General features: G+C 40.6%; 3 non-coding genes across 3 annotated transcripts; all 3 read right to left on the reverse strand.

Annotated features, from left to right (window-relative positions):
* Nucleotides 1-10,026: 10,026 nt before the first annotated feature.
* trnag-ccc (transfer RNA glycine (anticodon CCC)) lies at nt 10,027-10,097 on the reverse strand. Its single transcript has one exon. It is a non-coding gene; the product is annotated as a tRNA-Gly (tRNA).
* Nucleotides 10,098-14,202: 4,105 nt separating this feature from the next.
* On the reverse strand, nt 14,203-14,272 carry trnag-gcc (transfer RNA glycine (anticodon GCC)). The gene has a single exon. It is a non-coding gene; the product is annotated as a tRNA-Gly (tRNA).
* Nucleotides 14,273-15,568: 1,296 nt separating this feature from the next.
* On the reverse strand, nt 15,569-15,639 carry trnag-ccc (transfer RNA glycine (anticodon CCC)). Its single transcript has one exon. It is a non-coding gene; the product is annotated as a tRNA-Gly (tRNA).
* Nucleotides 15,640-16,213: the final 574 nt, after the last annotated feature.

Below are 16,213 nucleotides of genomic sequence, written 5' to 3' on the forward strand. Positions count from 1 at the left end.
AGTGCCTGGCAATAGACACAAACACCAGTTTCTCCAATGTCCATGTGCCGTAAAAGTCGGGCTAAGTGACAAAAATAGCACCATTTTGGATCCGGAGTGGCCGCTGCACGCTACCATGCCGCCATCTTCGATCAAAAGATTTTAAGCTGTTACTGTTTGTTTTTAGCTGAATGGGTTAGCCCCACCCTACCTCTCGAGCCTCCTGCATATAAACAAATCCTCAAGGTCTTTTAGGTCCTGTGAACAGAGAAATGTAACTGTACCCAGGTCCAGGTTAAAACTAAGTGATGACATGCAGCTCTTTCAGTGCCTTGGCCTGATGTACTTACAGGAGGGCCATGGCATGCAGGGCGGAGGCGGCCTGTCCAGCAGCACTGTAGACTTTGGCAACCAGAGACAATGTAGTCCTACAGGCCCTTGAGGGGAGCGCTGGATGATCCCACCTGTGGGACCTCCATGTACCTGTAGGCTACCCCGCCTTCGATGGTAGTGAGAACGGATGAACCTGGAAGCCAGTTTCAGGCAGTAAAAAGGTGCCCTCCATGACTTTGTCAGTTCGTCATGCACTTCCAGGAAGAAAGGGACCAGGGGAGGGGGGGCATGGCTGTGAACACAGGAACCATTCTCCGAACACAGGAACCATTAATCTAGCCGCAAGGGCTCACGGGAGGATGGAGGGTTCCAGTCCAACCCGACACTCGCGGTGGCCCGGGTAAGCATGGTGGTCAGCTCTGCATCAGACTCAGACTGGACAGGCAGACCCAAAGGTGGCGGACCAGTAGAGTCCTTGCCGTCCGACATCGCCAGAGCGCTCTCCAATGCAAAGAGACGTTATGAGACGTTATGCTGGCCATGAGGCAAGCTGGTTTCATCTCGGAACTTGGGGCAAACGAGCGTGCTGGGGAATGGGAGTTGTGCAGGGATTTACCCAGCAAGACCACGTCCATTGAACTCCCCAAATCACCTCCAGCACCAGCCGGGTGTCACCTGGCCTGGTGTCACCTGCTGCTTGATCGCTGAGTGTAGGGAGATACCCTTTAGATGCGGCCATAAGCACACTCCATTCTGTATTCAAACACTCTGCACCAACTCCACTTCATAGATTTTTAAAAACTCCACCACTCTGTACATGTCTAAATTACTTAAATAATGGATTAATTAAATAACTGAAACAAATGAATGATCTTGATTATGCAGTGCTGTATGTTATTCTCAATTACATCACTTTATGTTCAGTAAAGGCACTGCAACAAATCGCCCTTGATATAGTAACCTCACATACTTCATTACATTTCCATTCAGCTCTATGCATTTAAGGCGAGCCGAGAACTTCTCTACTAAATAGACCCCCATCTGAATTTATGGGATAATGAAAGAAAGGTTCCATTTGTTCATATTCTCTGTATATGACATAAACCTTCTCCAGACACTGAAGAATATTCATTACTAATTCAATGCAGCCTCCAAAACCCATACTTGAGAGATTAACTCTAGTGCTACCTATAACAACCTCCTCGAACTGGCAAACCTCAGTAAAACCTGGAGGGATTGGGCCGTTTTCATGTTGTTTCTTCAAGACAATTTTATCAGTAAGACACGCAGACTTGAGTGAAATTTAAGATGACATTTATTTGATGAATACAAAACAGATATGTAATGTCTCTCTTTGGTGTAAGCCTGGTCGTTGAACTACCAATTTGTAGAACGTTTCAATTTAAACACCTTGAACAAGCAGCCATAACAGCCAAGTACCTGGCATAATGTAACATTTACATGTGTGGCAGGATGGGTTATCACCCCTCCCACTTGTCTGAGGTTTGGCCAATGGCCTGGTATCTGTTGCGTATAAGAGCACGGGCTACCAGTTCATTGATGTGCGTCATTTTCCGGGGCCGTGACGTCATCTGCGCGCCCTGCTGCTTTCTTTGCTGGAGTGCAGTGTTGAATGTGTTGCTCGTAAAGAACGCCGAAGCTGCTAATCCGCTGGCTGTGCTGTCTACTGAGTGTGTACTTCCTGGGAAGTTGAATGTGGACAATTTAGACGGGTAGAGGAAGGGTTGTGTGCGACGGTGCTTTTGGGGTGCTTTGAGTGGGTATCTGACTAATCAGTATGCTTCATGTAGCGTAAGATCTATCTGCATTTCCTGCCAATGAGCTTTGTCGGAGACATTTGGCTCCATCCACCGCCTAGTTTGGGATAGTGATCCTGGGTCAGCATGCTTTGCTGTGAGTATATTGCTCGAGCGTGAAGCCTTATTGTATTGCATATTGTGTATTCTATATTGTATTCTATATTGTGTGTATTGTACATAATTATTGTGTTGTGTAAGTATGTGTACATTTGATTTATAAATTGTGTTGTGTAAGTATGTTGTTTATTGTAATTGGTATATGTCTCGTCACTGTCATGACTGCTATGTTGCTCGGAACTGCACACAAGAATTTCACCTACAGTTGCACTTGTGTACATGGTAGTGTGAAAATAAAGTGATTTGATTTGATTTGAAGGGTGAATGAATTGCAGTATAACATCATCTGTTTTGTTTTAGGCACGCGCTAAGGGCAATAGCGGCGTTTCGAATGAATATGTGCTCTGTGCCTCATCATAATGTGCTGATTGCTCCAACGCCCTGCGCTTCATCATAAAGTGCTGTTTGCTTTGTGCTTCATCATAGACTGCTGTTCTGTTTCCACTGATTATCCCGCGTCTAGCACGGGACTGATACCCTGCCCATGAGCTCTCATGTTGTTTTAAAGTGAATGTTCTGTGCTAGGCTCAGTGATTTAGTGCTTGGTGTTTCTTTTGTTTCTTTCTTGTTTATTTCTTTAATTGATTTCAATGGTCAAGCAAGTTTCGAATTTGTATTTTTGTTTTTAATTTAATTGTGATTAGAGAATTCATGTTTTGCTTTCATCAAACCAGTATACATTTGTAACTCAAATTTGGTTGAGTTACACTGCCAAATCTATTTGACCATTTGCTTAGTGACTCTTTATTTAATTTGAGTTTATACAGTGTTTTTTGTTATTTTTCTTGGGTTTTGATTTGTGACGACTGAGTTGGGACCAAATGGTTGGTTCCTTCTTGGGATTGTATTAATTAATTCATATAATTAATTAATTATATAGTTGTATTCTGTTTTCTTTGCATATCCATGCTCTTTGTTTAATGTCTTTTTCTTTCGTTTGTTGGCAGTATCTGGGCACCCGGGGGGCAGACGAGTGACTTTTTGGTGGTCTTCTCTGACATGAGTTGCTGAGTGTGTGCCAGTGTGTGTGCACAGAGTGATTTTCATAAGGGTGATATCTTGAGACTGCCCCTGTTGGTAAGCCCGGGTTCCTCTGCTGCCAACGATAGAATTTAACAAATAGATGAGAGTGATTGCTGGTCAACACCTTTTATAACTATTGTGTCTTTTAACAATTAATAAACTTTTTGCAGGATTACCATTGTCTCTGATTCCATCTATGATTAGGATCTGCGTGTGCCTTTCAGTTAGAGGTTGTTAAATTCTTGGGGTGAAATTCCTCAGGTGGCGTAGTCGAAAATAATATCAACCGGAGCTGAGCGTGGGTATAATTTTTGCTCCGCCCGACTCCATATATAATAGAGCTGCCCTCACACGCTTTGCCACACATGCATTGGCCGGGAATCGGACCCCTTCTCCCGCGTGGCAGGCGAGAATTCTACCACTGAACCACCAATGCTTGCTATAGCTGCATACAGTTTTCTAAATGTTCATGTTAGGGTTATGGCTCAAGACCTCATTCAGGAATACAGGCATCCATATTGATAGGGAATCAACCTTGCACTCAAATGCTAAAAAGCAGCTAAGAATGTATCATAACATTTCCCCTGACAACATACATCCTTTGTGCATAATGCAAACACTTCTTATTACAAGTAACATAGACACTTTTTCTGACAACATCCTCAACTCACAAATATAATGAGAGAAAAATGTATAGCACAATAAGGACAGACAGCTTTCACAGGAAGTTCCCTGGTACAACCCAACACATGTAACTTGCATTGCCCAAGAATCGGACCTGGTAAAAAGAAAGACATTTACCACTGAACCATCAACGAACATGCTTTTCACAATTGTTGGAAGCAACTTGCCAAACCGAATGTCAAGTAGAGATGAAGGCAAAGTTTAAAGGGAAGCTATTGTGATGGTGTTGAACTACCTCCTGCAGACCCGCAGCACCACCAGTTTCAGAACCCCAGCGCCAGAACCTGAAGTGAGGGGCGGAGCTTATGTTCTAAACCGAGTAGCGCCACCTAACGTTTTGGAGCGTAGTTTGCTTTTATTACAAACGAAACATCATACTTCATACGTATGTTATAATGATACATTAAGGTACAGTACAATAAGCATTTTAAAACATTGAGCTTGTGTAATATAATTGTATATAGTTATCCGTTTCATTGTATTATGAGAGTTACTTCCTGATCATGATGGTGAAAAATAATGCTTGAAACTTATGGGCATTTTATATAAAATATACTTTATTTCACAAGAACATGTGCAGCATGCATTTTTCTTTATGTAAAATAAAACATGTCAAAAAACTAAAAAAGAGAGAAAATTCAGCATCATTTTAAAAGAAACAATAAAAATATATACAACAAATGACCAATTCACCCCTAGGCCCATTTTATCATGACAATCCTGTATAAATTAAACTTAAAATGTATCAAATGAGGAATTCACTCTCAGGCCCATTTTGTCCTTACATTCTTGCAAAAATAACTCCATGTCATCCCTGAAGACAATATGAAATAGAAAGGGCTCTCTGGAAGCTTCTGACTGTTCCAGGAGATTGTTGCGGGCCTTTTCCTTGTTGTCTTCATTCATTCGAATGAAAAGAGGCTCTTCCATTGGACCCCTGAGCAGGTAACGGTAACATTAACTCACAACAATGCATATAACAGAGGAACGTGGAACAAACACTTTAACACCTTCACAAGATGTCTTCAAAACGTCACCGCAAGGCCCATTTACAACACGCAAAAATGTATCGAACCATCCGTAGAATTTTTTTTTTAATACAGTAAAGTATGAAAACATATTCAAGCTTCAATAAGATGATAAAGTTATGCACAAATTAAATATTCAGCAGATAAACGCTGAACTTAATATATGCGATAATTTTTCACCACATGATGTCAAAAACGTTAGACAACGTTACACAACTCACCATGCTCTCCGCCATGCTTGTCTCATTGTCAATAACTCCGCCCCTCACTTCAGGTTCTGGCGCTGGGGTTCTGAAACTGGGGTTCTGAAACTGGTGGTGCTGCGGGTCTGCAGCTGGATATATCTCCAACGTCTCAATCGCATCTCAACCGCTAGAATCAAGGTAAATAATGTTTGGTTTAGTATTTTATTCTATAGTTTTCGTTGTTTTTAACACTCTCAATGTCTATATTTTATGACAATTTAAACGGAAGTTTAGGTATTCAAGATTTGATTGAAGTTATTTTTGTTGACGTGAATACACTTAAACTAACATACGTGAACAGCGAAAAAATTACAAACTTCGTTTACACAACATAGTCTGTCATACGAGTATTTAGATTATGCTATATTTGGGCCTAAATACAATGAAACCTGAATGATGATGAGAAGTACAATAACGTTATATATTTACCAGTGAGTTATTAGCTTACCTTTTTCATTTCCATAATTGTGAATGGAAGCTAAGTTACTGTTAAACATCGCTAAGGACATTAGCGCATATTGATAACGTTACTGTTTTGTTTGTCTGCAATAACCGCAATTATATCACTATTCTGTTACAGGTATCACTTTTCAACTTTGAATGTTTACTAATTAATTTAGCTATACTGCACCTTTCAATATAGGTAATACAAATATATTATAACATTCTAGCTAAAACATAATTTTAAGACAATAAGATCTACATGTGAACTAACATTACATCTCTTATCAGTATTAATAATAGTATTACTATGTAGTATGTGTTATTAATAATGACATATTACATGTTTCTTTCATTAATATTTGTTTTATCTATCAACACTTTAACTAAATTAGTCTTTATTAAAAAATTTTTTTTTTAATGTGCTTTAAATCTACAGGATGAAGAAGATGGAGTTCTTTCCCGGAAGGAGGACAGTTCAGTTTAGAAGAGGCCCATCGGGGCATTTAAGACAGGACCCCTCCGCTGAGGCAATGATGATAAAAAACAACCCCTCCCTGCAAGACAAATCTGCACCTCAACAGGAGGAGGTTGTCTGCAGCTGAACCACATAAAAAGGGAAAGAGCTGCTGTTCCTATCTGGATCCCCGTCAGAGGAACCTCTCAGCAGGAGGGCTTCCACTTTCACCAGGCTCGGTGGGTGACGGGCAACAACGTCTCTAGCTGTTCCAGGCCCAGGGGATGACCGGAGTGGTTCACTGGAACTTTCAGAGGCTGGTGGACCTGAAGCTGCCTGACGTGGTCCTACCGGGAGTGTTTGACCATGTTTTAATTGCAGAGCTCAACATGGCATCCACGAAGGTGACTGGGCAGGCCAAATATCCAGCACTTCACGTGTCAGCCAGAGACACGGGTGAGAGGTTTGGACTCCTTCTGAAGGGAACGTCTCTCAGGTAAGACGCACTGAATTTACTAATTTACGTTTGAATTCACATGCACTTTCAGATTTGTGCCATTGATATTTAACCTTATTGGGCCTACTTTTTAGGAGATGGACGTAGCACGTGTCCTGGTGTCTCTCAGTGGTGAGACCTGTGCCTTCCCACCATCAGAGGAGCTGGTGGAGCCCTCACAGTGGTTTGCCACTCCAAAAACAGAATACACATCATCTGAGAGACAAACAGGTAAATCATGTTGGCACATGTATTGTTGTCGGCTGGACCCATTCATATTCCATAACAATTTATTTTACCCTCACATGCACAAGCATACATGGACGAACGCATGCACACACACACACACACACGTGGAGGTACTATTCATATAGACACATACTAACATACTCGCATACCTACGTGACTTACTATTAACATTGTTTTATATCTCTTCTACAGATCTGCTGAGCACTTCCCCACTGCCCCTGACAGCCTCTCACCGTGCTGCACGCACAGGACCCGTTAAGACTGGTGGACATATCTTCGTACTGGACCATGGCCGGTGGACGCAACCCATGAGAGATGCCATTGATGGACTTCTAGCAAAGCACCATGGGAAGAAAGACATGCTGAAGCAGGTGGATGCTGACTATGCTGCCCTTCTGCACAGATCTTGCAAAGACCCCAATAGTCTCCTTCATCCAACCACAAGGCAGCATATCTCTCGTTATGTGAAACACCTTGCCAAGCTAATGAACACCAGCTCCTCCTTGAACACCAGCCCAGAGAAGCTGTTGGAGACGTTGTTGGCAACGTCTGACAGAAGGCAGTGAGACAGACAGTGTACCAGTCACAGCCTTGAAACCTACTCCTGTAAATCCACCAGTGGTGAGTACTTCCCAGGATGCTCCTCTGACTCAGGCTACACTTGTGATGATGGTGAAGGAGATTGTGGAGAGTCAGCTAACAGCTCAGCAGTTGCAAGAACAACAACAACAGCCAAAGAAAACCAGGACTTGTCTCAGTTGTGGGCAGCCAAAATCTCGTTACCTTGGCGACGGCTCCTCTGTCCATTTTTTTTTATCAGTCAGCAGAGGTGAAGTACTTTTACTGCTCCAAAAAAGTCTTCATGACCTACGCAGCTGAAGGACTCACCAATCCCAGAATGTGCTTTGAGGATTTTGCATCAACTGCCTTCTTCCAGCGGGAGCTCGACGCTTCAAAACAGAGAGGGGCAGAACAAAAGAGGGTAACAGAAGAGAGGAAAAAGTGAAAATCTGTAGAGCTTCATCCTCCTGGTCGCCTGTGCAGGTCCTGTCATCTGCCTCTCAAACAAGGCCCCAACAACCCTCACATCCATGCCTATTTCCCTGGAGTCCCAGGAAAGTACATTTACTGTCCAACCAAGGTTTTGTACACATACCAGTCCCAGGGCATGATGGGAGAGATGACTTGGACTAAATTCCAGAAGTCTGCATTTTATAAGACTGAAAAGCAGAGATGGATGGTGGAGAAACGGGTGTAGAACTGAGACTCACTGACTCATTCAGTCACTCACTCACTCACAAACTTAAGACAAAACTAATGTTTTCAATTACTCTCACACTCATACTGTCAGTTGGCAGTCAAATGTTCTGTTGTCTATTTATAATATTTAGTTCTTTGAATATATACGTATATTCAAGTATATATTTGATAGTACTTTGATGTTTTTTTTTACTTGACTGAGGTTTTATTTGGAATAAGTTTTACTAATATATATATATATATATATATATATATATATATATATATATATATATATATATGTGTGTGTGTGTATAAAAGATTAATTAATCTCTACCTGGGTTTTCTATATGTAAATACATTTTTAAGATGTTGTCTATACCTCTGTACATATTACACATTTTGACTTTGTACTAGTTAGATTTGAACCAGTGGGGACTCCCTCCCTATCTCCCTCCCACACTTTTAAGTTTATAAGCCTCTTCATGTTTTATACTGCCTTTTATCACCCTCTTTATGTCAGGGCTTAGTTTGCTATCAGGTTGCCCTCGCACTGCTGCCACCTTGACCTAGACGACAGAGGTCCGAGCTTCTATACACCGATGCTACTCCATGCTCTATGCTCCATGCTAATACGCTTCCATTTGCTGTTAGGTCTTGCTCCTCACTGCCGATATTTAAATTTAAATTGAAGACACATTTCTTCTCTTTAGCCTATAATGTTGGTTGAGAATTTTAATAGTTTTCTGTGTAGGTTTTATAATGTTTTAATAATTTGTTCTTTTTAACATTTTATAAGTTCTATTAAATTCTGTGATTAATGTTTGTAAAAAATTGTAAAGCATTTTGGTTACAACATTTGTTGTTTTTAAGTGTGCTTTATGAATAAACTTGACTTGACTTGACTCTACTGCAGGATGTCAATGAGCCACCTAGACAGCCACTTCTACCCTATGCCACAATGACTTTTCTGAATGTTACTCCATGTAACATAACTGGTTAATATTGACTTTGTTAATTGTATTTTTGATACCATTTTTTCCTGTTATACGTCTTTTCATTACAGGACCATTTAACGACTGCTGTAATGTTGTCTTTTAAAATACAGAAGCAACTTGCCAAACCGAATGTCTAGTAGAGATGAAGGCAAAGTTTAAAAAGAAGCTATTGTGATGAACTACCAATTTTTTGAACGTCTCAATTTAAACACCTTGAACAAGCAGCCATAACAGCCAAGTATCTGGCATAATGTGACAAATACATGCATTGGCCTGGAAACGGACCCGGGTCTCCCACATGGCAGGCGAGAGTTCTACCACTGAACCACCAATGCTTGCTATAGCTGCATACAGTTTTCTAAATGTTCATGTTAGGGTTATGGCTCAAGACCTCATTCAGGAATGCAGGCATCCACATTGATAGGGAATCAACCTTGCACTCAAATGCTAAAAAGCAGCTAAGAATGTATCATAACATTTCCCCTGACAACATACATCCTTTGTGCATAATGCAAACACTTCTTATTACAAGTAACATAGACACTTTTTCTGACAACATCCTCAACTCACAAATATAATGAGAGAAAAATGTATAGCACAATAAGGACAGACAGCTTTCACAGGAAGTTCCCTGGTACAACCCAACACATGTAACTTGCATTGCCCAAGAATCGGACCTGGTAAAAACAAAGACATTTACCACTGAACCATCAATGAACATGCTTTTCACAGTTGTTGAAAGCAACTTGCCAAACCGAATGTCAAGTAGAGATGAAGGCAAAGTTTAAAGGGAAGCTATTGTGATGGTGTTGAACTACCAATTTTTTGAACGTCTCAATTTAAACACCTTGAACAAGCAGCCATAACAGCCAAGTACCTGGCATAATGTAACATTCCGGCATAATGTACTATTTATATGCATTGGCCGGGAATCGGACCCGGATCTCCCGCGTGGGAGGCGAGAATTCTACCACTGAACCACCAATGCTTGCTACAGCTGCATACAGTTTTCTAAATGTTCATGTTAGGGTTATGGCTCAAGACCTCATTCACGAATGCAGGCATCCACATTGATAGGGAATCAGCCTTGCACTCAAATGCTAAAAAGCAGCTAAGAATGTATCATAACATTTCCCCTGACAACATACATCCTTTCTGCATAATGGAAACATTTCTTATTACAAGTAACATAGACACTTTTTCTGACAACATCCTCAACTCACAAATATAATGAGAGAAAAATGTATATCAGAATAAGGACAGACAGCTTTCACCGGAAGTTCCCTGGTACAACCCAACACATGTAACTTGCATTGCCCAAGAATCGGACCTGGTAAAAAGTAAGACATTTACCACTGAACCATCAATGAACATGCTTTTCACAGTTGTTGGAAGCAATTTGCCAAACCGAATGTCAAGTAGAGTTGAAGGCACATTTTAAAGAGAATCTATTGTGATGGTGTTGAACTACCAATTTTTAGAACTTCTCAATTGAAACACCTTGAACAAGCAGCCATAACAGCCAAGTATCTGCCATAATGTAACATTTACATGCATTGGCCAGGAATCGGACCCGGGTCTCCCACGTGGTAGGCGAGAATTCTACCAATGAAACACCAATGCTTGATATAGCTGCTTACAGTTTTCTAAATGTTCATGTTAGGGTTATGGCTCAAGACCTCATTCAGGAATACAGGCATCCACATTGATAGGGAATCAACCTTGCACTCAAATGCCAAAAAGCAGCTAAGAATGTATCATAACATTTCCCCTGACAACATACATCCTTTGTGCATAATGCAAACACTTCTTATTACAAGTAGCATAGACACTTTTTCTGACAACATCCTCAACTCACAAATATAATGAGAGAAAAATGTATATCAGAATAAGGACAGACAGCTTTCACAGGAAGTTCCCTGGTACAACCCAACAAATGTAACTTGCATTGCCCAAGAATCGGACCTGGTAAAAAGAAAGACATTTACCACTGAACCATCAATGAACATGCTTTTCACAGTTGTTGAAAGCAACTTGCCAAACCGAATGTCTAGTAGAGCTGAAGGCAAAGTTTGAAGGGAAGCTATTGTGATGGTGTTGAACTACCAATTTTTTGAACGTCTCAATTGAAACACCTTGAAGAAGCAGCCATAACAGCCAAGAATCTGGCATAATGTAACATTCACATGCATTGGCCAGGAATCAGACCCTGGTAAAAAGAAAGACATTTACCACTGAACCATCAATGAACATGCTTTTCACAGTTGTTGAAAGCAACTTGCCAAACCGAATGTCTAGTAGAGATGAAGGCAAAGTTTAAAGGGAAGCTATTGTGATGGTGTTGAACTACCAATTTTTTGAACGTCTCAATTGAAACACCTTGAAGAAGCAGCCATAACAGCCAAGAATCTGGCATAATGTAACATTCACATGCATTGGCCAGGAATCAGACCCTGGTAAAAAGAAAGACATTTACCACTGAACCATCAATGAACACGCTTTTCACAGTTGTTGAAAGCAACTTGCCAAACCGAATGTCTAGTAGAGATGAAGGCAAAGTTTAAAGGGAAGCTATTTTGATGGTGTTGAACTACCAATTTTTGAACGTCTCAATTGAAACACCTTGAACAAGCAGCCATAACAGCCAAGTACCTGGCATAATGTAACATTTACATGCATTGGCCGGAATCGGACCCGGTCTCCCGCGTGGCAGGCGAGAATTCTACCACTGAACCACCAATGCTTGCTGTAGTTGCTTACAGTTTTCTAAATGTTCATGTTAGGGTTATGGCTCAAGACCTCATTCAGGAATACAGGCATCCACATTGATAGGGAATCAACCTTGCACTCAAATGCCAAAAAGCAGCTAAGAATGTATCATAACATTTCCCTGACAACATACATCCTTTGTGCATAATGCAAACACTTCTTATTACAAGTAACATAGACACTTTTTCTGACAACATCCTCAACTCACAAATATAATGAGAGAAAAATGTATATCAGAATAAGGACAGACAGCTTTCACAGGAAGTTCCCTGGTACAACCCAACAAATGTAACTTGCATTGCCCAAGAATCGGACCTGGTAAAAAGAAAGACATTTACCACTGAACCATCAATGAACATGCTTTTCACAGTTGTTGAAAGCAACTTGCCAAACCGAATGTCTAGTAGAGCTGAAGGCAAAGTTTGAAGGGAAGCTATTGTGATGGTGTTGAACTACCAATTTTTTGAACGTCTCAATTGAAACACCTTGAACAAGCAGCCATAACAGCCAAGTACCTGGCATAATGTAACATTCCGGCATAAAGTACCATTTATATGCATTGGCCGGAATCGGACCCGGTCTCCGAGTGGGAGGCGAGAATTCTACCACTGAACCACCAATGCTTGCGATACCTGCATACAGTTTTCTAAATGTTCATGTTAGGGTTATGGCTCAAGACCTCATTCAGGAATACAGGCATCCACATTCATAGGGAATCAACCTTGCACTCAAATGCTAAAAAGCAGCTAAGAATGTATCATAACATTTCCCTGACAACATACATCCTTTCTGCATAATGCAAACACTTCTTATTACAAGTAACATAGACACTTTTTCTGACAACATCCTCAACTCACAAATATAATGAGAGAAAAATGTACAGCACAATAAGGACAGACAGCTTTCACAGGAAGTTCCCTGGTACAACCCAACACATGTAACTTGCATTGCCCAAGAATCGGACCTGGTAAAAAGAAAGACATTTACCACTGAACCATCAATGAACATGCTTTTCAGAGTTGTTGGAAGCAACTTGCCAAACCGAATGTCTAGTAGAGATGAAGGCAAAGTTTAAAGGGAAGCTATTGTGATGGTGTTGAACTACCAATTTTTGAACGTCTCAATTGAAACACCTTGAAGAAGCAGCCATAACAGCCAAGAATCTGGCATAATGTAACATTCACATGCATTGGCCAGGAATCAGACCCTGGTAAAAAGAAAGACATTTACCACTGAACCATCAATGAACATGCTTTTCACAGTTGTTGAAAGCAACTTGGCAAACCGAATGTCTAGTAGAGATGAAGGCAAAGTTTAAAGGGAAGCTATTGTGATGATGTTGAACTACCAATGTTTTTGAACGTCTCAATTGAAACACCTTGAACAAGCAGCCATAACAGCCAAGTACCTGGCATAATGTAACATTCTGGCATAATGTAACATTTACATGCATTGGCCGGAATCGGACCCGGTCTCCCGCGTGGGAGGCGAGAATTCTACCACTGAACCACCAATGCTTGCAATAGCTGCATACAGTTTTCTAAATGTTCATGTTAGGGTTATGGCTCAAGACCTCATTCAGGAATACAGGCATCCACATTGATAGGGAATCAACCTTGCACTCAAATGCTAAAAAGCAGCTAAGAATGTATCATAACATTTCCCTGACAACATACATCCTTTGTGCATAATGCAAACACTTCTTATTACAAGTAACATAGACACTTTTTCTGACAACATCCTCAACTCACAAATATAATGAGAGAAAAATGTATAGCACAATAAGGACAGACAGCTTTCACAGGAAGTTCCCTGGTACAACCCAACACATGTAACTTGCATTGCCCAAGAATCGGACCTGGTAAAAAGAAAGACATTTACCACTGAACCATCAATGAACATGCTTTTCACAGTTGTTGGAAGCAACTTGCCAAACCGAATGTCAAGTAGAGTTGAAGGCAAATTTTAAAGAGAATCTATTGTGATGGTGTTGAACTACCAATTTTTTGAACGTCTCAATTGAAACACCTTGAAGAAGCAGCCATAACAGCCAAGAATCTGGCATAATGTAACATTCACATGCATTGGCAAGGAATCTGACCCTGGTAAAAAGAAAGACATTTACCACTGAACCATCAATGAACACGCTTTTCACAGTTGTTGAAAGCAACTTGCCAAACCGAATGTCTAGTAGAGATGAAGGCAAAGTTTAAAGGGAAGCTATTTTGATGGTGTTGAACTACCAATTTTTTGAACGTCTCAATTGAAACACCTTGAACAAGCAGCCATAACAGCCAAGTACCTGGCATAATGTAACATTTACATGCATTGGCCGGGAATCGGACCCGGTCTCCAGCGTGGCAGGCGAGAATTCTACCACTGAACCACCAATGCTTGCTGTAGTTGCCTACAGTTTTCTAAATTTTCATGTTAGGGTTATGGCTCAAGACCTCATTCAGGAATACAGGCATCCACATTGATAGGGAATCAACCTTGCACTCAAATGCTAAAAAGCAGCTAAGAATGTATCATAACATTTCCCCTGACAACATACATCCTTTGTGCATAATGGAAACACTTCTTATTACAAGTAACATAGACACTTTTTCTGACAACATCCTCAACTCACAAATATAATGAGAGAAAAATGTATATCAGAATAAGGACAGACAGCTTTCACCGGAAGTTCCCTGGTACAACCCAACACATGTAACTTACATTGCCCAAGAATCGGACCTGGTAAAAAGTAAGACATTTACCACTGAACCATCAATGAACATGCTTTTCACAGTTGTTGGAAGCAATTTGCCAAACCGAATGTCAAGTAGAGTTGAAGGCACATTTTAAAGAGAATCTATTGTGATGGTGTTGAACTACCAATTTTTAGAACTTCTCAATTGAAACACCTTGAACAAGCAGCCATAACAGCCAAGTATCTGCCATAATGTAACACTTACATGCATTGGCCAGGAATCAGACCCTGGTAAAAAGAAAGACATTTACCACTGAACCATCAATGAATATGCTTTTCACAGTTGTTGGAAGCAACTTGCCAAACCGAATGTCAAGTAGAGTTGAAGGCACATTTTAAAGAGAATCTATTGTGATGGTGTTGAACTACCAATTTTTAGAACTTCTCAATTGAAACACCTTGAAGAAGCAGCCATAACAGCCAAGTATCTGCCATAATGTAACACTTACATGCATTGGCCAGGAATCAGACCCTGGTAAAAAGAAAGACATTTACCACTGAACCATCAATGAATATGCTTTTCACAGTTGTTGGAAGCAACTTGCCAAACCGAATGTCAAGTAGAGTTGAAGGCAAATTTTAAAGAGAATCTATTGTGATGGTGTTGAACTACCAATTTTTGAATGTCTCAATTGAAACACCTTGAAGAAGCAGCCATAACAGCCAAGAATCTGGCATAATGTAATATTCACATGCATTGGCCAGGAATCAGACCCTGGTAAAAAGAAAGACATTTACCACTGAACCATCAATGAACATGCTTTTCACAGTTGTTGAAAGCAACTTGCCAAACCGAATGTCTAGTAGAGATGAAGGCAAAGTTTAAAGGGAAGCTATTGTGATGGTGTTGAACTACCAATGTTTTTGAACGTCTCAATTGAAACAACTTGAACAAGCAGCCATAACAGCCAAGTACCTGGCATAATGTAACATTTACATGCATTGGCCGGGAATCAGACCCAGGTCTCCCGCGTGGGAGGCGAGAATTCTACCACTGAACCACCAATGCTTGCAATAGCGGTATACAGTTTTCTAAATGTTCATGTTAGGGTTATGGCTCAAGACCTCATTCAGGAATACAGGCATCCACATTGATAGGGAATCAACCTTGCACTCAAATGCTAAAAAGCAGCTAAGAATGTATCATAACATTTCCCCTGACAACATACATCCTTTCTGCATAATGCAAACACTTCTTATTACAAGTAACATAGACACTTTTTCTGACAACATCCTCAACTCACAAATATAATGAGAGAAAAATGTATAGCACAATAAGGACAGACAGCTTTCACCGGAAGTTCCCTGGTACAACCCAACACATGTAACTTGCATTGCCCAAGAATCGGACCTGGTAAAAAGAAAGACATTTACCACTGAACCATCAATGAACACGCTTTTCTCAGTTGTTGAAAGCAACTTGCCAAACCGAATGTCTAGTAGAGTTGAAGGCAAATTTGAAAGAGAATCTATTGTGATGGTGTTGAACTACCAATTTTTTGAACGTCTCAATTGAAACACCTTGAACAAGCAGCCATAACAGCCAAGAATCTGGCATAATGTAACATTTACATGCATTGGCC

The sequence above is a fragment of the Xyrauchen texanus genome, chromosome 34, assembly GCF_025860055.1.
Source record: "Xyrauchen texanus isolate HMW12.3.18 chromosome 34, RBS_HiC_50CHRs, whole genome shotgun sequence".
NCBI classification, from domain to species: Eukaryota; Metazoa; Chordata; class Actinopteri; order Cypriniformes; family Catostomidae; genus Xyrauchen; species Xyrauchen texanus.